The 21,189-nt window shown below is 40.3% G+C and overlaps 1 long non-coding RNA gene across 2 annotated transcripts in view; it reads right to left on the bottom strand.

Moving 5' to 3' along the window:
- Positions 1 to 1,230: 1,230 nt before the first annotated feature.
- LOC141275998 (uncharacterized) overlaps positions 1,231 to 21,189 on the bottom strand; it is a 447,783-nt gene continuing 427,824 nt past the window's right edge. The window contains exon 3 of one of the 2 annotated variants that reach the window (XR_012324734.1): positions 1,231 to 1,954. This is a non-coding gene — a long non-coding RNA (uncharacterized lncRNA). Of the gene's footprint in view, positions 1,955 to 10,575; positions 10,884 to 21,189 lie in introns of those variants that run through there. The other variant, XR_012324733.1, reaches the window with a different exon arrangement.

Here is a 21,189-nt window from a genome sequence, read left to right as displayed (position 1 = left end):
GTTACTTTCTGAATATCTATGTGCCTGCCCTCTCTTTTCAGGCCCCATTCTCATCTTTTGCTTGTATTATTAGAATAACACCCTAAATGGTCTCTTTGAGTTTAGTTTTGCTGCGTTTCAAATCCTCACTCAGGTCAGGGTGCTCTGTGTCCCACTGTACCAATTGTGAATGCTTTGCTCAGCTGCAAATAAGAGAAAACACAGGTAGTGGTGATTTAAATAATACAACGTAAGTTTTCTGCAACCTGAGGGTTTGTCTCGAGGTACCAGTTCAGAGCTGACTGAGTGGTTCCACGATAGCATCAAGGACCCTGGTTTTTTTTACTTCTGCTTTGCTATTATTCACTGTTGGGTTTTTGTCCTCACGCTTGATGCCTCATGATTGCAAGATGGTAGCTACAACTCTATGCAGTAGGTCTTACTTCACAGCCTTTATGTTTCAAAGCCTTGTGAACGTCTATTCTTCTTTTCTAGGAAGACAAAATTTTCACAGAATGTCCCTGATGGGTTTACTCTCACAGTTCATGGGTTAGAACTGGGTCCTGTAGCCCTCTTAGCTATAACGTGGGTTAGCAATAAATGTTTCATTTTATTCCCCCAACCTCCACCATGGGAGGTGGGCAAGGAGAAAAGAGGGGAATAGATGCATTGGCTAACTAGCAGTGCCTACCCCAAACTCATCAACTAATCTCCCGCCTAAAACTTCTCAAATGAATCCCTGTTGCCCATAGAACAATGCCCAAGTTTCTTAGGATGGCGTATAGACCCCTTCCTCAACTGGCCCCTCTAACGTTGTATTTCCTGATATTTTTCTTTCACCCACCCTCCACTTTTGTGGAGCCGGGGAAGGGAGGAGAATCTGAGAGATTAACTATATTATTTCAAGTGAGAAAGCATTTAGCTAAAGGAACTGTTTAAATTATTACACTGAATAGAGTTTAAATTAATATTTCTTTATATTATCCTGTGCATAGACACGTATACAAAGATTAATACCATTGTATACGGAAAAAGAAGTTACATTTTCTTTCCACATCTGAGTGTGGTGTGGTAAATTTGCTACCTATTAGAGATGACACTGGAAGAGATTGGGGAAGTTTGGATAATTTGGGAAATTGCCTAATATAACAGCTGGTATCTTTGCAATTTAAGATCTCAGGGAACAAAGTTTAAGAATTTCCTCAAAGACAAAGAATTATGTTTTTAACAGATATATTATTTTAAAAATTTTATTTACTGTGGTAAGAGTACTCAGCATGAGATCTACCCTCTTAATAAAATTCTACGTGTACAATACATTATTGTCGACCGTAGGTACAATGCTGTACAGCAGGTCTCTAGAGACTATTCATTCATCCTCTTAACTGAACCTTTGTGCCCGTTGATTAGGAACTCCCCACTTCCCCCTCCCCCAGCCACTTTAACAGCTTTATTAATTACAAGTTTTACCCCTAGACAAATAGACCCACTCATAGTGGCCTCAACACCAGAAATGTTTTGTCTCATAGTTCTGGAGGCTGGAAGTCTGAGGACAAAGTATCAGTAGCGTGGGATTCTTCTGAGACCTCCCTCCTTGGTTTGTAGATGGCCATCTTCCTGTGTCTCCAGGTTAGTCTTCTCACTCTGCGTGTCTGTGTCCTAATCTCTTCTTCTTATGAAGACATCAGTTATATTGGATTAGGGCCCATCCTAATGACCACATTTTTATCTCTAAATACAGTCACATTCAGAGATACTGAGGTTTACAACTTCAACCTATGAATTCTGGAGTGATATGGTTCAGCCCATAACAAAAACAACTCAAACCTAGATAGCCTTTCCAACTCAGATTTTGTGAACGTTCCCTTCCTACTGCTTTTGCCACACTGACAGAGTATATGATAACCCTGGGAGACTAATGAGAACATTAGCCGGAGGTGATTAGCAGAGCTAAGGTCCATACCATTCTCATCACCTAGAGGAAGGAAACACAAATGGTTAATTGTTATTGTAAATTTTTCAAAAGGGGCTGTAATGAGCAAGGGGATGGTTTTAGTCATTGCTTTCTGCTTCGTGAGCATCTCATCCGGTTTATGACATTAATACCATCATTGACTTGGGCCTCATCTATTATGGTAAATCCCTGCAAAAGTGCAAAGGCCAACATTCCGTATGTCTCAGAATAAAAGACAGAGGTACGTCAACGATGGAGACTTTTTCTTCTCCAGGAAATACCTCTGATGAATAGGACTGCGTCAGCATGCTGTGCTTTTTGGGAATGGCTAATGAGGAACTGTGAGGCAATGTCTGGGTCTGCTATCACAGTATGAGCAAGATGCTTTGGTTGAAAACAGCAGACAGTGTATAAGAGGGAAAATGGATTAGTTTCTTGTTTTCTCCTGGATTACTTTTGTATTCAAACCCCGCCAAACACTGAGGATATTTTAGATCCTGAAACCAGCATGTTTAATAGCAATAAAAAGGGTAATAAAAAATTGAACCAATAATTGTTTATTTAGTGTCTATGTATATGTGCCAAATACCATGCTGAGAATGTAAAGGATACAGGGAAATTTAAGTCTCTGGTTCCCTATTATTCCTCAGATTCAGTATTTACATTCCAGTTGGAGAAACAAGATGCATATGAGGAAATTTAAATACAGTAACAGCCTGAACCATAGCAGATAAGATAATAAATAATTATTGCTGAATGAGTGGAATAAACACTAAAGCAAAGAAATTTTGTGGAAGAAGAGGTCCTTTCCAGCCGTGTGGGTAAAAGAAGGCTTAAGGAGGGAGAAGAAATTCGAGCTGAAAGGAAAAAAAGAAATGTCTGGAAGAAAAAAGAATAGATTTTGAAGGCGATTATTAGGAAAAAAATTGAGCCTTATGCCAAGTTCTAGTAGAACTGAAGTAGAAGTACATACATTGGGCTACATGAGATTTTATCCTGGCATGGAAAAGTCACTGAAGTTTTGGAACAATAACACAAGGTGATGAGATTGCCGTTTTAGGAATAGTTCAGACACTGTTATATCACGCTTATGTGTGGAGTGACTAAGAATCTGAAATATGCAAGGTGGTATAGAAAAAGGAGGGTAAAATGGAGAGAAACCAAAAATAAAGACTGGGATGAGCTTGGTGAACACTGCGATGATGTGAGGGAGAGGAAAGAACAGAAGGTGATGCCTGGGGTGTTAAGCCTGGGGACCTGGAGGAGAGTGATGACATTAGTGATTAGTGATGAGTGATGACATTAGTGACTTGGGGAGTAAGGAGAGAACACTATTTCTCTCTGAGAGGAGGAAGAGCTTCCTAGATGGGGCTGGCTGGAAGTTCAAGAGGGAGTATGCTGTGGGTAGTTGAAGATGTAGGTTTGAGAGGCAGGAGAGCAGCTAAGGCTAGAAGGACACAGTGAAGGGTCATCTTTATAGAAGAAGAAAGCAAAACAGGGAATTTAACAGAAACAGGCTAGAAAAAGTAAAATTTGAAAATAGAAACAAATAACACTTTAGTTATTAGCAGCTGGAATTTTCCTTTTTCGTCCATCTGAGTATGTAAGTAAAAGTATATATATATATATCTCCCTACTTTAAAGCAAATAAAGGCAATCTGGACTCTGATATATGCGACATTTAGAGGAAATTATGTATGCTGATTTGTATCTGTGAATGAGCACAAAAATGGCGATAATTTTTATGACTCAAGTAATCATGTTTTGGGAGGGTGAAAGGAGTATGATAAACAGATACGAGATGCCTCTGTGAGTCAGATAAGACAGATGTGATACTGCTATCACCATTGTCAGTGTGATGGCCATTACTACAGTGGGTCAGGTACTCAATTACACATAACATTTTTAGGTCCCATTAAAAAAATAACTTATCAAAAAGTCAAGCCCGTGTTCATAAACCTAAGACATTATGTTCTGACTTTTAGTACATTTAGAGAATTTGATGATGTGGAGTTAAACACAAGCCACTTTAACAAGTGCTTCCTGAACATATGCATGACACTGATGGGGTCATGGAAGTCTACAAAGATAAATTAGACACTGCCTCCCTCTGGGTGTAAGGAAACAGTACACATTCATTAAGTACTTGCTTAACATGAGCCAGACGCTCTGCTCAACCCATGCTAGCCTTCACCATATGCGTTATCTTATAATCCAGTGGAAGATGAGACACATATCCAATGACCTAAAATCAGCTAAGCCTCGACAAGTAAAATGATGGAGGTTGGCATATGAAACAAGGAGAATAATTGCAGCTGGGAATATCCAGGAAAACTCTTTGTACAAGGTAATAGCTGAGCTGGACTTTGACACATGAGCAGGAAAAGGAATATTTTTTAATAGAACCATCCAAGTGACATGAAGGCAAAATCAGTTGCTAGGATGAGTTTTCAGCCTGTTAATATCAGACATAGGCAAAATCACTGAAAAGTTATTTTATTTAGTCCCTCAGTTCTAAGTAAATGGCCAAATACACTGACATCTTAGATGAAATGCTCTGAAAAATTTTGTGGGCAGATATGAAATAAAATTGGATTTTTCAGTATTGAAAGTATTTAGAAGAGATTCTTTGATCTGTGGTTGGCTGTTTGTGGCTGGTAAATGTGATGGTTAAGTCAGTGGTTGACAGGGGTTCGTGGGGAGGGAGGATGAATAGGCAGAGCACAGAGGATTTTTTAGGGCATTAAAACTATACTGTATTAATACAACATTGTAAAGCAATTGCACTCCAATAAAGATGTAAAAAAAAAAAAAACAACTATACTGTATGATACTGTAATGGTGGATCCATGTCATTATACATTTGTCCAAACCCACAGAACGTACAATACCAAGAGTGAAACCTAAAGTAAACTATGGACTTTGAATGATTATAAGTCAACGTAGGTTCATCAGTTGTAGCAAATGTACCACTCTGGTGGAGGATGTTGATCAACGGGGGCAGAAGGTATATGGGAAATCTCTGTACCTTCTGCTCACTTTTGCTGTGAACCTAAAACTGTTCTAACAAAGAAAGTCTATTAAAAGAACATAAAACAAAACAAAAAAACTAGGAGAAGTTCCGGGGAAGTCAAAGTGCCGAGAGCCAGTTGCAATGCAACATGGCTGTGATTTGTGAGCTTGGCAGTGGCATGGTCACAGAGCAGCAGGTAAATGCACAAATGTGACTCTAGCATTCACACTTGCCTATTTTTTTTTTCTATTTTTCAGTTGGCTCTTCCTTCCACATTCTCCTGAATAGGGTTTAAAATAGGAATAATTTATCTCCACACCATACAAATACAGTTGGGGATAAAACACTTAAGTGAGGCAACAATGAGAATAATTTAGATAAACATTTTTAAGACCAGATATTTTATTTTTTTCAAATGCTAAGGTAACATTTATTTAGCAAGACCAGCACATTCTGTAGGGATACAGGGCAGAGGAATTTAGACAAACGTTGCAAATGCTAAAATGCATCATACAAGACTGTCAGGGAACATTGATGGAAGCCCCATGAAAGCATTGAACAATACAGAGTAGTAGTTGTGTGATCCTCCTAAGCTCATTTAGAAATCAATCTTTGCTGATAAATAGAAACACACTCTCCAGTATTTCTAGCCCAATTTCATTTCGGAGGAGAAGGAATCTGCTTGTCACTTTGCAGCCCTCACTTGGAGGCACAAATGAGAGTGTCCACATCAGGAACCCTGTGCCATGGTCATTGTAATCGTTGTGTCATTGCTCATATCAAATGGCGTAGGTGAATAGCCACTGTATCTTTTTAAAGTACTTTGATGATGTGAAGTACCACTTATTAAACATTAAAAGTGCAGGATACAAAACTGTATGTAGTATATGATATCTATTTTGTAATATGTTTGTGGGCTGAGTTTTTCTAGGTTTCATTAGTCTAGCCTATGTGTGCAAATGAAGTCTCATGAATGCCTGTGTCACAAATTTTGCTGTCCATTGCCTCAATTTGTATAATTCAGCCTCACTGGCTGTGCCTAGGAGTTCCTGAAGCTGTCTCCTATGAACTTACAAAGAGTTCTATCAGTTTTGTTTACTTTAGGTTGCTTTGTTGGTATTGAGCAGCTATAGAGTTCAGGGTACTCAGATTCAGGCTGGGATTATACACATACAAATCCAGATGCACACAGAAAAATGAGATGAAAATATACTGTTTTCTCCATGTCATAAGATTATGGATGGATTTTTTTGTACGTTTTTTGTATTTTCCTAATTATTTTCAATAAACCTGTTGTGTTTTTAAAGAAGAAAACTAGATAAAGTAAGAGGAGAAAGGGAGAGGAGGAGGAAGGGTGTGGTGGAGAGAGAAAGAGAGAGGGAGAGGGAGATTGAGAAGAAAATGCAGAAAGTAAACCTCACCTTTTGGATCAAGGAAATAATTTTATGAATTATGTTGAAAATGCAACAAAGTCATAGACTCTTTCCACATTGGAGGTTACCAGTTGTAGAACTATACACTGAACTGCTTGCAAGCTCAGTGATTGGGTGGGCTGCTTGGAAACTCAGTGACTTGCTGAGAAGCTGGAGAACTAACAGTTTTTGCCTACCACTCTGCAACTCTGAGGGAAAAGCAAGTCCTTTTGCTCCTGTGGGTCTATCTTTCCTATCCGTAAAACAGGGAACTTGAGCCAGGTCTAATAGATTTCTTGCATCTCCATCATGTGGGACCATAATTCTGTGAGCAGCCACATTCACTGAAGCCCCATAGAGATGGTGTGTGGATCGAGGGTGTCTGAGAATCCTACCTGGACTAGGTAGAATGGGAGTCTGGTTTGAGCAAACACAGGTGACAGTGGATGTGAAACGAATGGTGTGGGTTTCCTGGAAAATGGCTGGAGATTTGTGGGACTAATAGGAGCAAGTGAAGCTTAGCAGTGTGTGTAGGAAAAGATGTGGGTGAGCAGACTCCTGGAGCAGTGCGAGACTGGAGTGCCTGCGTGCTTCTGGCCAGTCTCCTATCTTTCCTGTTCAGCTCAGGAAAGATCTGGAAAAATGAGTATAGCTGGAGGATCCCCAGGCTGCCCCTTGCAGAGGAACATTATTATATATTAGCATTTCCTAATTCTAATGATCCCAGTAATCTTTATTTTTCTAAGAAGCCTGACAACTCACTAAATAAATAAATAAGGATTTGAAGTCCACTATCTCTTGTAGTATTAAATACTGCCCTTCTAAACTTGGGTTTAGGTGCCAATGTGACCTACAGAAGGATCGTTCTGTTATGTGGCTCGACATACCTAGACAGCTCCTGAAGTATCGATGTCTCAGTATTTTTCCATTTCTGAGTCTACAAACTTTATTTCTGTTGTGGATTGGTGTTTTTTTCCCATGAGAGTAATTATGCACAATCTTTAACTCTAGTTTTTAAAAAATTGAATGGATAAAAGTAAATATTTCATTTGAAATATTAGACAATTTTTCGAAAGCTGATCCCATTCTTCTCTGAAAATTCAATTTCCTTAAGAAATGTGCATCTTGCATAGCTTAATATTGGCTGCAGCAACTCTTAATGCTGCTGGAATTTGAGGACATTTTGCAGCTCTATAAACAGGATGAGTGTCTGTGCGTGTCTTCCTTTCCATGTGCTCTCCCATCATCATCCAGCTCAGCTCTCTCCAACTCAGGGGACAGCTTACAACAAAAAGCAAGAGGTTGAACAGAAAGACCCTGAGGAGTTAATTTCAACATTAAGAGGCATGTAAATAAAATAGTGCTCTATTATTTTCAGTTTATTTACATACAGTATTTCATTTAAGTAGTTTATATGTGCTGTAATGGATTGGAAAATTTTGCTGATTTGTGTTTAGCAGTTTTATTTGAGCCACCCTCTTTATGTCCCGCATACCCCTCCATTTCCACGATCACCATTCAATGTTATTCCTTCATTTAGTAAATAGATATTTAACGATACAACATGATAGTGTACTAGGTGCTGGAGATACAATAGTGAAAAGACAGATACAGACTCTGTGGGGCTTATAATCAAGTGCACAAGGTAAACTTTCAACAAGTTCTTCCATACATGGTTGGAGAGTGTTATCTAAGAGAAAATAAAGAGGATTTGGGGAGCATAAAACAATGAGTCAGGGATAGTGTAACAGTCAGAGTCCCAACAGAATTCTACTCAAACGATAAGGCAATTTACAGAGGTGTCAACAGGCTTATGTGACCAGCGGATGTTGAGTTATTTAGAGACTAGTATCATGGGGGAGCCTTTATATGTTTCACCTGGTGAGAACTAGCACTGAGAAGAGGGCATGGCCACTCCTAGAATCCCAGAGTCAAGGCAGGGGAGGAGCAAGGGCTTCTCTTGTTACAGAACCAAACTTGAGTCCACTCACCCAACACGCAGCAAAACCAAATTACTGACACTGGGCTGTGGTGAAGGAAAGTACGGTGTTTACTGCAAGGCACTCGACATGGGACCAAACAAGGAGAATTGGCAGCTCACGCTTGAAAGACCTAACTCCCTGATGGAGTTCAGGGAAGGGTTTTTTTAAAAATTGAAGTATAGTTGATTTACAGTATTGTGTTAGTTTCAGGTGTACAGTGAAGTGATTCAGTTATACATACATATATATTTTTTTCAGATTCTTTTCCCTTATAGGTTATTACAAAATATTGAACATAGTTCCTGTGCTATACAGTAGGTCCTTGTTAGATGTCTATTTTATATATAGTAACGTGTACCTGTTAATCCCAAACTCCTCAGGAAGGGTTTTTAAAGGCAAGATGAGGGAGAGGGTCCCAACGTGCCCGATCAGTTTGTGGACATGCTTCTGATTGGTTGGTAGTGAGATAACTGGGTGGTATTTTGGGAGTCAACATCATCAACCTTCTGGTTGCAACCTGTCTGGGGTCTACGTGCTGGTGGTCAGCAGTTAACAACTTCTACTTGGTGGGGGTCTTAGTATCTGCAAAACAACTCAAGGATATGGCTCAGGATGTTATCTATAGCCCTTGAGGAGGAACTAAAGGTGTTTTGTCTTGCTTGACTATTTTCATTTGTTTCTGCATTTTCTCACTTTTCTGATTAAATTTGCTCTTTGTAATTCAGAGAAGACCTAGGGAGCTAAAGCTTTTCTACAAACAAGAGGTTGGGCACACTGGGGTCTGTCTTCAGGAAGGTCCCACAGGGTCCTGCTCAGTTTCACTCTCTTCCCCTGAGGTCTCTCTCTTCTTGCCCTCTGCTTTCCTACAAGTGCTTCCATTGCCATCCCAGCCAGAACCATAGGGCAAGGGAGCCCCAGTGAGGCAGGTGGTATGTCTGAACCTTCTGGTACACAGAGCAGGGTAGGAAAAAAGAGAAAGGACTGAGGATGAAGGAGAAGAAATGAGGAATCACCATTACAAAGAGCCTCCTTAAGAAACAGATGGTTTCAGTTGAAATCTGAAGGACAAATAGGAATTGGCTAAGCTAGGAATGGGGAAACAGGAGGTCACAAACCTGGGAAATGGCATGTTTGAATGTCCTGATGTGAGAAAGCAAGATATACCCAAGGAACCGAAAACACAGCATAAGGCTGGCATAAAGAGAACCAGGAAAACTGTAGCATGAAATGAAATATATTAATGATTCAGGATTTTATCTTGAGGGTAATGGGAAACCACAGAAGGCTTTGAGTAGAAAATACCCTGAATCAATTTCACACTTTAAACGATTATTCTGACTCCTATGTGGAGAACAGTTTGGAGCAACCAAAAACAGATGCAGGGAGGTCAGCTAGGAAAGTGTGAGAAATGGTGGTGATTAAGGAATAAAAAGAAGTGGACATATTTAAGAGTTATTAAGTGGGTAGATCATCAGGACTTGGGGATTAAGTGGGAATGGATGGTGTGTGATGAGGAGTGTCAAAGATGACTCCCAGGTGTTTGGTTGAGAAGTTGTAAAAACACCGAGAAGCAGCTTTGGGAATTGGACATGAGTTTGTGTCACTCATGGGTGGAGATATCCAGTAGAGAATTGGATATGTGACTCAGGACCTTGGAGAGTGCCATCTGTGCTAGAGATTCTGGTTTGGGAGTCATTGGCACATTAACGAAAATCACAGGAGCATGAATGAGATTATCCAGGGACAGAATGTCAACTTAAGGCATAAAACATAGAGCCCTAAGGAATGGAAAGTTTTAAAGATTCTGTTGAGAAGGAGTGAGTTAAAGAGATTGAGAAGCAGCAAAGAAGAAACAAAACCAAGAGCAGCTAAGGGAGCAGAGTGCTTGGAAGAAAGGAAGCCATCAGCTGTGTTGCATTCAGGTTCTGATTATCTTGTGATGAACAACTGCAATGAATTCTTCCTGATCTTCTCATTTCTGGAGTCCTCTTTTTTGGTCTTGACAGACATAGAGATGCAGGAATCATTTTTTGCACATTTTGTTTTTGTTCTATACTTCCCCTTCTCAGGAACTTTTAGGAACTTCAAAACACAAAAAGAAATTCTTACTTCAAGATCTTAAAGATTTCTACTAATTAATTTTCTTCAATTTGGCTGCCTTAGAATGAGTATAATAATAAGAAGAATAGAATAAATACAATAAGAACAGGATAAAATAAGTATAGAGTAGTATTTTTATTACATACATATTATCATCTTTACTACAGCAATAAATGAGGGTGAGCAGCATACAACTAACTAAAAGCCAGATGTGAAATCCAGCAGCACTCTCTGGTTTTATAAAAAGATACTTTCGGGCTTCCCTGGTGGCGCAGTGGTTGGGAGTCCGCCTGCCAATGCAGGGGACGCGGGTTCGTGCCCCGGTCCGGCAGGATCCCACATGCCGCGGAGCGGCGGGGCCCGTGAGCCATGGCCGCTGAGCCTGCGCGTCCGGAGCCTGTGTTCCTCAACGGGAGAGGCCACGGCAGTGAGAGGCCCGCGTACTGCAAAAAAAAAAAAAAAAAAAGATACTTTCATCTTCTGAATGAGAGGGTGAAGAAAGCTGAGGACCAACACTGGAACTTAATAGTCAGAGTAGGTGAACTTCAAAAATGCCTTCATTGAGGACTTCCCTGGTGGTGCAGTGGTTAAAACTCCGTGCTCCCAGTGCAGGGGGCCTGAGTTCGATCCCTGATCAGGGAACTAGAACCCACATGCATGCCGCAACTAAGAGTTCACATGCCACAACTAAGGAGCCAGCAAGCCACAACTAAGGAGCCCGCCTGCCACAACTAAGACCCGGTGCAACCAAATAAATAAATATTAAAAAAAAAAACCCAAAAGACTCCTTGTTTCCACTGCAGGGGGTGTGGGTTCAATCCCTGGTTGGGGAACTAAGACCCCGTATGCCATGCAGCCAAAAAAAAAAGAAAGAAAGAAAATTTCTTGAACTGAATAAAAATGAAAATACAACATAACCTAAAAAAATTATGTAAAAAAATGTCTTGACTGGAATGCTTCATAAGTGATGTCGTATCCTTGTCAGGACATTGCATCTTGAGACTTTGATGTCCATCTGTCCTTATGTTGATGTTAATTTTTGAATCCAGTCAACAGGTTCAATTCTCCACCATATAATTACTATCTTTTTTCCTTGTAATTAATAAGCAATTCAGGGGAGATGCTGTAAGACAACTCAAATTTAATAAAAATTCCCCCCTAGATTTAGCATCATTGACGGTACTCATCTGAACCAGCCTTTAATATGATGGTTGCAAAATGGTTATTTGCCCGCTCTAGCTCTTCTACATTTTTCTGTCCGCACTTGGCATTTTTACTGTAAGCAAGATCCTGCCATTCTCCCCCATTTATTGATTTATCCTTGATTGATTTATTAGATAAATGAATCACGGATTCCAGTTTTTTTCAATGGTTTATAATTCATTACTGTCCTTAATGATTTTAGTGCCCAAATGATCACAGATATGACCAGTGTGAGCCAGAGGGTTTGCTTCATGTGCCTTGTGACATACCCTATCACTTGCTGAGTACTTCCTTACTTTTTGGCATAAGATTTTCCAGTTTCTTCTTGCACATTTCCAGTTTCTACTTAAAATTCCCAAGTTCTGGAATCAGCCATGTCTCTGAGGAGTCCTCATGTTTTCTAGTGAGGAATGGTATTAGAGATCAACGCCTGGGTACTTGGTGTGTTCATTGCTACTGGGATGTCTTTGCTTCTAGTCCCTAGTGGGCAGATCTAGGAAACATATGCTTGTGTATACACATATAAACACACATACTTAAATACACACACATAAATATACATGTATACATATACAGGCATATACACATACATATACATATTTTAGAAATTATAAATCACATCAGTACCACCAATTCTAAGTTCTCCACACAAAGTTCTTTTTTACTTTTCCCCATTCCATATTTGCATACTCCTTCTTCCACAGTGAAAATCCAGGTTCTCAAAAACATCAATATATTTACTCATTTGTTCATTCCTGCAATGCATCTAAAATAGTTTCAGAATTGCTTTGTTCAAACCATTACAAAAAACCTACAAAAATAGTTCAGGATTCGTTTTTGGTTATTTGTCTTTGGGTGCCTTTTTGGCACTCTCACTCCTAGGGCTGAGGGTATGTGGTTAAATACTGTGATCATATATTGCTCGGATTAGCATTTTCTCTCCCACCCTCTTAGGTGTGGTTATGTTATTTATTTGAAATACTGGTAATTTCTTTCAGTTTGCTTTCACCTTTAGGTTTTTTCCCTTTCTCCGTCTTGTTGTCTAACTTTATTTTTAAATAAAAAGAACATTAATGGACTTCCCTGATAGCGCAGTTGTTAAGAATTTACCTGCCAACACAGGGGACATGGGTTCGATCCCTGGTCCGGGAAGATCCCACATGCCGCAGAACAACTAAGCCCCTGCGCCACAACTACTGAAGCCCATGCACCCTAGAGCCTGTGCGCCGCAACTACTGAGCCCGCGAGCTGCAACTACTGAAGCCTGTGCGCCTAGAGCCCGTGCTCCGCAACAAGAGAAGCCACCGCAGTGAGCAGCCTGCACACTGCAATGAAGAGTAGCCCTTGCTTGTCACAACTGGAGAAAGCCTGCGCACAGCAACGAAGACCCAATGCAGCCAAAAATAAATAAAATTAAAAAAAAGAAGAACATTAACATGTTCCCCAAAGTCAGAACTATACAAGGTATTCTCAGAGAAGTGTCTCTCCCTCTTGTATTCCTTCCACTTCCTTCTTTTCTGCCTTAATATGTAACCAAGTTCATTGTTGTAGTAGATTGAATAATGGCCTCCCCAAAGATATCCATGTCCCCATCCTTGGAAACTATGAATGTTACCTTCTAGGGCAAAAAAGGATCTTCTCAGATGTAATTAAATGAAGGATCTGCAGATGAGGAGATTATTCTGCATTATCTGGGTAAGCCCTAAATTCAATCACAGATTTTTTATGAGAGGCAGGAGGAGATTTTACGAATGGACAGAATAGGAGAAGGCAATGTGAGCACAAATGCGGTGATTGGAGTGATGCAGCCACCAGAAGCTGGAAGAGGCAAGGAAGAGATTCTCCCCTAGAACCTCGGAAGGGAGGGTTGTCCCTCCTGGAACATTGACTTTGGCTTAGTGAAACTGATTTTGGGTTCTGGCCTCGAGAACTCTAAGAGAATAAATGTATATTATTTTAAGCCACCAAGTTTGTGGCACTTTGCTACAGCAGCCATAGGAAACCAGCATAATTGTCTTCTGGCTTCTCTGCATTGAGACTCTAAGTACTGTCCTAACTTCCTTCCTGCACCACCCGCCTTCAGTTCACTTCCCCGAGTATTCACTGAACTTCCACTGTGTGTGAGAGGTTAGGCACATAAACATACATACAGCATGGCTACTTCCACTGTGTGTACAGAGTATGGGGTTTTACCGAGGGGGACATCAATGCTGCTTGGGGCTGAGAAGCTTTGGGAGCGGGAATTCAGGAAGAAAGCCCGGGGAGCTGGTTTTACTGTCAAGCACGATTCCCGCCTTCCTTCTGTACTTCCTCTCTACAGGCTCAGCCCAGGTTTCTGTCCTTGACCTGCCCTTGCTCCACGGGCCCATCCTGCTTTCCCTCCTACCACCACACCTGGGATTTGATTCATGCTTTCCCCTAGGCTATCCACGCATAGTCTAGCTCCTTGGGAGCCTCTTGCTGACCTGCCTCAGTGGTCATCCCCTTCCTTTCTGTTTGACTGGTTTCTGCTTCTACCCAGAACACAGGTGGTACCCTTACAGACTCATCTGGACCTCAAGAAGGGACTTGGACTTTGGCTTCCTATGAGGCAGTGTGTTCTCTTACAGATACAGCTGTAGGCAATTTGCAGTCTCTTAGCTCCCGTAGATCTTACCTTCTATCTTCTAGAAACACTAAATATTTTCAGACGTAAAGTGATCAGTATGTCTTCAGAAAAGATTGTAAGGTTTGTCATGCCTTCAAGAGAGTAAGTCTTTTTTTATATTTTATCCTATACGGTATCTAGCACAATGCATTGCACACAGTGACCCTTTGAAGACTGTTTTGTACTCACTCAAAAAACAATTCTTTGTTGGAGGATCAAAGTTCATGATCAAGTGAACTGACTGCTCACTGTATCCTGGCAGGGAATGGGTCTCTCAGAGGCCCAGCCAGGATGAAGCAGAGCCTTTGAAGAGGAATGTAGGAATACAGGCAGGATTAAACTCATGCTGGGAATAAAGGTTGAAAAACATTACCTTAGAAGCAAAATCACTGGGTGTATTTATTTCAAAGAAAAAGAGCAATGTGGTGATGACTGATGATGAGATGGTTTATGATATCTGTCTGAAAAGAATTTACCTCCCTGCCTGTCAGTTTAGGGCAGGGAGTCAACGTGATGATGCTAGGGTCTGAAATTCTGAAGTTCTGACATCCAGGTTGTGGGCAACTACTTCGAGAATCTATGCCTACAAAACAAAAGGAGTGCAAACTCAGCAAAGGTGCTGGAGCCCATACAGCCGCGTGGAACAAACCTGTACCTTGAATGTGACACTTCTTTCTTTGAACCTTTACTTTTCTCAAAAGGGCACACCTAGAGTTCTGAAAGAGCGATAAGAATAGCAAAGAAAAAAGGAGAGGGGCAGAGGAAAGGGTTTGTATTTACGTGACATGGAAGAAAGAGACCCTGAATATTTTTTAACAAGATGAGAATTTTGTGTCCACAACTTTATAGACGCGATATGCCAAATTCTCAAACTCGTGTTCTCTATTTCTGTGTTCTGGGAGAGAAGGATGGGATGTAGACAGTGACAAGAAAGTGCTCTTGGGAACTCATTCTTGTGTTTGTTGAGAGTGTGGTGGTAACCCTGGTCATGCCATCTCCTGGTTCTCCTATTGCGCCGTGAATTTTATGCAACTGTTGCCATTTGGGAAAAAAGGAGCAACAAACTCAGAGTCAGAAAATGGTCTGCGCGCTGCTTTGCTTTGCTCTCTTATGGTCTTTCCTTTTTCAGCAAATGGCAATGCTTTTCTACCAGTCATTCTCGACATTTCTTACATTCTATCAGCAAATCCTGTTGGCTCTGTCCTAAAAATATGTCTGGAGTTTAATCACCACTCACAAATTCCACCACCATTACCCAGGGCCAGGCAGCCTTGATTATGACTTTAGCCTCCTTACTGGTCTCCTTGTTGTAACCTTGCCTCTTTACAGTCTGTCCTTCAGACAGTAGCCAGAGGGATCCTTGTAAAAATATAAATCATATCCCGTCACTCCTCCGCTTGAAGCCCTTTGATGGCTTCTTCCATTTGGCTCAGGATAAACAATGATTTTCTTCTACAAAGAAGCCTGCAATGTCCTCCATGAACTGGCCGCACCCTATTACCTAGTCCTACTTGCTTCCCGGCTGTTCCTTGAACTCACTAAGTATGTTGATGCTGTAAAGCCTTTGCTGTTCCTTTTTGTCTGTAACATTCTTTCTTCAGAAATTGTTTTGTTGCTTACTTTGCATGTCAAAGCCCTGTGGATATCAACTTACCAATGAAGTATTTCTTGGCAGGAAACTTTAACTCTTCCTCCCTAGCATCCCTGTCCCTCTTTCACTGCTTTGTTTATTTCCAGAGCACTTGTCAACATCTAGTATAGTATTTATTTATTTATTTATTTATTTATTATTTATTTATTTATTTTGCGGTACGCGGGCCTCTCACTGCTGTGGCCTCTCCCATTGTGGAGCACAGCCTCCGGACGCGCAGGCTCAGCGGCCATGGCTCACGGGCCCAGCTGCTCCGCGGCATGTGGGATCTTCCTGGACCGGGGTACGAACCCGTGTCCCCTGCATCGGCAGGCAGACTCTCAACCACTGCGCCACCCACTTATAAATAAGTGGAAGGCCACTTATTTATTTTTTATTGTCTGTTTCCCTGTTAAATATAAGCTACTTTAGAACTACTTGTTTGTTTTGTTTATTGTTATATCCTCAGCACTTGAGAATGCCTGGCATGTTTTCAGTACTCAACTAAATAATGGAATAAATAATTCCCCATGGAAATGGTTGAGTTAGGGACCTATACAACAAAATTCTGGCACGAGAAATTTACATAAGGAATAAAGGAGACAATTTTCTGTTAATGAAATGTATTTAATAATTGAAACATCCTAAGAAATATCAGTCTCTGTAAGTCTTTAAAAGGATGAACAATTGCCTTTAAAGTTTTATGATTTACTGTTCAGAAAAGACTCCAACATAAAACTTTAATTCTAGACATTTTAGCAGGTTTTCCTCATAAATCTGGAATTCTTAGGTGATGATGAGTCCAGATAAGGATCAGAATCTCCGTCATTAAATAGGGTGGCATTCAAGTCTCCTTAAGTAGCAGTTACATTTTTTATAATGAGCCTGGGAAGATCTAGGTTGATGGCAAAGCAGTCAGCACTGGAAGTACTGATGTGCATGTCACCTGTGCAGCAGCTTAATGTCAAAAGAAGGGCAAGTGGCACAGACATAGGATGATGAGGGCTCTGTTCTCATCAGTTAGTATGGTTGGAAAGGGAGTTTGGTTCTGCTAATTCATTCTTTTTTAAAAAATTTTTATTGGAATATAGTTGATTTACAATGTTGTCTTAGTTTCAGGTGTACAGCAAAGTGAATCAGTTATACATATACACAGATCTACTTTTTTTTTAGATTCTTTTCCATATAGGCCTTACAGAGTATTGAGTAGAGTTCCCTGTGCTATACAGCAGGTTCTTATTAGTTACTGGTTCCGCTAATTTCTTGATTTTCCACAGTTTTCATAGAGTTCCAGATCACAAATATCTGGAAATAGGAGGTTCATCTGCATACAGTTTAGCGATCCTAAATACATGCACTTTAAAGGGTTATCTGTTCATAGGTCCCTTGAAATGGTAGAGTCCGGAGTGACTAGCTGTATTCAAGAGATCCTCTTTCTATTTTTTAAATTTACTTTTTAATGTGGAAATTTGCAAGCATACAATTAGAGTATGACAGGGAGCTGCCATGAACTCGTCACCCAGCTTCAACAATCACCACCTTCACCATTCTGGGAACCCACATAAGATATCTACATCTTGCACTTAACATGACTTTCCATTTCTGTGTGAATAGTAGATGTTTACATCCTGACAAAACAAAGGCACTGCAGACGACTGGAAAGGTCATCTGGGAAAAAAAAGTTCGTTCACTCGTGACACACATTGGTTTTCTTTAAAAACAGTTCTACTAGTTATAAATGATGTATCAGACACAGGTTCACATCCAAAGAACTAGAGCTTAGTGGCTTGTTCTGCTGAGTACAAGAAGAGAAAAAGGGAAGTGAAGCCTTAGAAGAATTAGATGCAGAAGGAAAGACTAAGAAACCTTAAAAAAATCGTTGTTTTATATACATGGATTATTTATGGTAATGAAAGTAAAAAGTATGACCATTTCAATATGAAAAGTATGGGATTTTAAATGAGAAGTAGAGAATTTAGAGGATTGAAGTTGTCCTGGAAGCTTCTGGGCCAGAACATACTTTGTATAACTCCCGGCTGTGGGCGGAACAGTATAATGATATACTCTTTAGGCTGGTCATGAAACTACTGGTGTGCTTCCTTACACAGCTGGTTCTATCTAGGTATGGGCCTGATGGAGTCACAGAATAGCAGTAAGTCAGGGTCAGAGACCATGTGGTTGCCTCTGGAGAGGTACTTTTTATGAACACATCTGGGAGCAATTGGCTTTTGTCTGTATTTAGCATTTTTAAAGGGGGGAATCTTATACCTGTAGAGTAACTTGTGAAGCATTTATAGAACTGATTCGCACATAAATAAGGCCAGGTTGTTGAATAGCTTTTTAGCATTTCCAGGCTTAAAGAATACCTTATTACTCTATACCAATCAGCCAAGTTTTAATAAGGGTTTATAGTATTGTAAATTGGCATAAAAGCAAACCTATTTTCAGATAACCATAGGGATATTCATTTTATTAGGTCCTAATAGTTGGCACAGAAAATATACTTTGTTATAACTTAACACACATCGTTCATATGATTAGGTAAGGATTTTTTTTTAACTAAAATTTTTAAGGCAGAAGGGGGAAGTGTTTTTTTTTGTGGTTTTTTTTTTCTGGTATGCGGGCCTCTCACTGTCGTGGCCTCTCCCGTTGCGGAGCACAGGCTCTGGACGCACGGGCCCAGCCGCTCCGCGGCATGTGGGATCTTCCCGGACCGGGGTACGAACCCGTGTCCCCTGCATCGGCAGGAGGACTCTCAACCACTGCGCCACCGGGGAAGCCCGGGAAGTGTTTCTTAATGTTTTTTTTTTTTTTTAATGATTCTTAAGCTACCAAACTACATAAGGAACTTTACTAGAGCAAGAAATTTCTCAATTATAATAGGAAATGTTTTAGTGGAACAAAAATTCAGAGATTTTCCAGTAGGGCTTGAAGTTTAATGATGAGGCTCATAATCCCTCCAGCAACAAAGTTCTTTGATTTGGGGAGTCTAGATTTATAGACTGCTTGTTGGCAGATGGCGTGGTTGGAAACTTACGGGGCTGAAGTAAGCACATCTGGGTTCTAGCCCTTGCTGTGCAACTTATTGTGGGAACTTGGATGTGATTTGACTATATAACATGTAAAGATTTTAAAAATTCTTTTTAGCTTCTAAGAAATTTTGAGCTCCCCGGACAGCATTTCCTCTACTACATTTCTCTTTGCTTTCCCTCCCCTACATCTCTCACTTTTTGTCATGCCCACTGTCACTACTACTGTCGCTATTCTTAAGGGGAAATTATAAAATGAAACTGAATACTTAAAAACAGAATGATCAAAGATGCTTATCTCCCAAACTCGAATGTAGTGCTCTTAGGTTTCCCAAACATGGCTTAGATCTGAGGTCTTTTTGTCCACTTAAACCCAGACTTTCAATGTAGCTCCATTTAAGTACCTGAAGGTGAAACAACGAAAGTGTCTAAGTGTTCCTGATAAAAAGAGAAGAGAGAAAAAAGCAGAGTGATTTTGTTTTTATACTTGTGGAATTTGTCATCAACTCATCTTAAAGAGTCAGGATGACTCTTGAACAAATAGCAACCCTACCCACATGGAAATACAGTCGCATCAGTGTTCTGGAAACTAATACCTTCAGATGAGAGTCCTTTCTCTTGGGAAAGGGGGAGTGGTCCAGACGTCTTTGCAGACTTTACCACTAATCCTGCCCACATCCAGTGGAGAGTAGAACTTAAGTATAATTAGCGGTGAGTGTGCTTCTGGTATGGCTGAGTAAGCTTCCAAGAGACTGACCCTTCCACAAACAACAACTATAAACTCTGGGAAAAATACAAAGATCAACCACATAAAGGCACTGGAGAAAAACACAGCAGAAAAACAAAGCAGGGAAGTTAGCATTTCAACAAAAGGAATGATAACAAGGAGAGTTTCCTGAATTTTGTGGCTTGTAAAGTGAGGGCAGACTCCAGTCACTGCTGCATAAGGTGACTAAAACTCTTACAGAAAACTTGCAGTCCTGTTGTCTAAAAGACAGATTTCAGGCAACCAAGAGCCATTGGAAAGTGAGGGTGGAATTGCAGGAAGGTGAGAACCAGAGAGAGAGGAGACACAAATTCTGTGTATACAGTTTGCCCAAACCTCTGATCTATCCCTGAATTACACATGTGCATGGTAAACTGCAGGCAGACCACTTAAGGATTAAAAAGCTGGGTAGGATTTGAGCTGCTTTCCAAGGCACCGAATTTTCAGTTTTAGTTCAACCAAGTTAATTGACTTCTAGACCAAAAAATTCAACACTCATCAGAGGACTATAACAGAACTCAGTCTCCACAACTTACCATTCACAATGTCCAGCTACAATTCAAAAGTTCTTGTTGAAGAACAAGAACATGTGTACCATTCTCAAAAGAAAAGATGATCATTGGCCACTGACCCTGATGTTGAAAATAGCAAACAAGGATTTTGTTTTGTTTTGTTTTTGTTTTTTGTTTTTTTTTTTTTGCAGTACGCAGGCCTCTCACTGTTGTGGCCTCTCCCATTGTGGAGCACAGGCTCCGGACGCGCAGGCTCAGCGGCCATGGCTCACGGACCCAGCCGCTGCGCGGCATGTGGGATCTTCCCGGACTGGGGCACGAACCTGTGTCCCCTGCATCGGCAGGCGGACTCTCAACCACTGCGCCACCAGGGAAGCCCGCAAACAAGGATTTTAAAGTAGCTCTTATAACTATGCTCAGTTACATAATGGAAAATATGCTTGAAATGATTGAAAAGATATAAATTCTCAGGAGAAAAATTAAAAATTTTACAAAGAACCAAATGGAAATTCCAAAACTGAAATATACAATATCTGAATAAAAAATTTTATTGGATGGACTTAACAGCACAATGGAGATGACAGAAGAAAGAGTTGGTGAATTTGAAGATAAATCAAAAGAAAATTAGTGTCAGTACTCTTAACTGCTTACAGAATTTACTATAATCTTATATCTTCATCTCCAAACCATGACTTAAAATTATCTTTGCAGAACTAACATTAGCTCCATTACCTTAACTAGAGAATATGCCCTGCCATTCATTTGGAAAGAGAATAATGATTCAAAAGAACCTTAGTGCAGTCAGTATATACCAATTAACCAATCAACTAGAGGTTGATATCTATTTCTCATTATAAAATCATTCAAGTCCTTCTAGGATTTTAATTATTAACTACTTTAATTGGCATGAATGTTGATAAAATCTAATCATTTTCCAATTAAAACCCCCTATCGTACTTAAC

Source organism: Tursiops truncatus, chromosome 12, assembly GCF_011762595.2.
Source record: "Tursiops truncatus isolate mTurTru1 chromosome 12, mTurTru1.mat.Y, whole genome shotgun sequence".
NCBI lineage: Eukaryota > Metazoa > Chordata > Mammalia > Artiodactyla > Delphinidae > Tursiops > Tursiops truncatus.
Note: the sequence above shows the minus strand (reverse complement) of the source record. Positions and strands in the feature narration are given on the sequence as shown.